This window comes from Brassica oleracea, chromosome C1 (genome assembly GCF_000695525.1).
Source record: "Brassica oleracea var. oleracea cultivar TO1000 chromosome C1, BOL, whole genome shotgun sequence".
Classification (NCBI taxonomy): domain Eukaryota; kingdom Viridiplantae; phylum Streptophyta; class Magnoliopsida; order Brassicales; family Brassicaceae; genus Brassica; species Brassica oleracea.
This window is the reverse complement of record NC_027748.1, coordinates 8,085,734-8,086,731: the sequence shown is the minus strand read 5'-3', so window position 1 is coordinate 8,086,731 and position 998 is coordinate 8,085,734.

Here is a 998-nt window from a genome sequence, read left to right as displayed (position 1 = left end):
TTAGCCTTAAATTTAAGTTGAAGTATTATTCAAATTACTCCTAGAGTTTTAGTTCACCCATATAGTGACAATCTTGGTATAGTTTCTTTTTTTTTTTAACTGAGAAGTTTGTTACAAGCATTAGAGTTAGAAATCATACCACAATAAAATCAGAAATGATAGTGTGCCATCAAATGTATGCTCTGTGTTATGGGTTGGTTCCGTTCCCAATTTAATATAATGTGTTACACCGGTTTAGCATCAAATCGGTCAATCATTACAGCTTGAACCATCCGGTTTAAGTACTTAAGGATGTAAGTAGTAATTACATGTTTAGCATTGAATAGGTCAATAAGTTGCTACGACGTCTAGTTAAAAAAAATCCTTGAATAAAATGGCATTTGGGATATAAAGACTCGTTTTCTATTGGTCGACATCTGGTCAGACATAGTGTTAAAATCAATCTCTACTACTAAGACCATGTTTATCGGGTGAAACCCAAAATAGGTTTCTAAATTTTTTTTTTTTGTTGTCTTATCTGATTTTTTTTTCTTTTTTTTAAAAAAAATTAAAAAACGAACCAATCGCAGGCCGCCACGTGTCGGTGGGGCCTCCGAAAAGCGCAATAACTGATATCTTGCATATTTACATTGTCTTATCCATTTATTTATGTGCATTTTCATCATACAGATTAGGGTTTAGCCATGTCCAGGTTGCATTTTGCATACATATGTCTCTATTTGGTATTGGAGTACCACATGGAGTTCCTGGAGACATTTGGGCGCATTTGGAGCTCAAAAGAAGTGTTTAAAGCGATCAACGGACGAGCAGCGCACCAGAGCGACCTCACCGGAGCGACGCCGTGAAGTCGCTATGACACACATCCCGGAGCGACCTGGCCAGCGCGACGCTCCGAGGTCGCTCGCGTCTCCATGGCGAGACGACACAAAACGAAGCCGGGAGCGACGTCTTCAGAGCGACACAGCCAGGTCGCTCGCGAAGAAACGACCCGGGAGCGA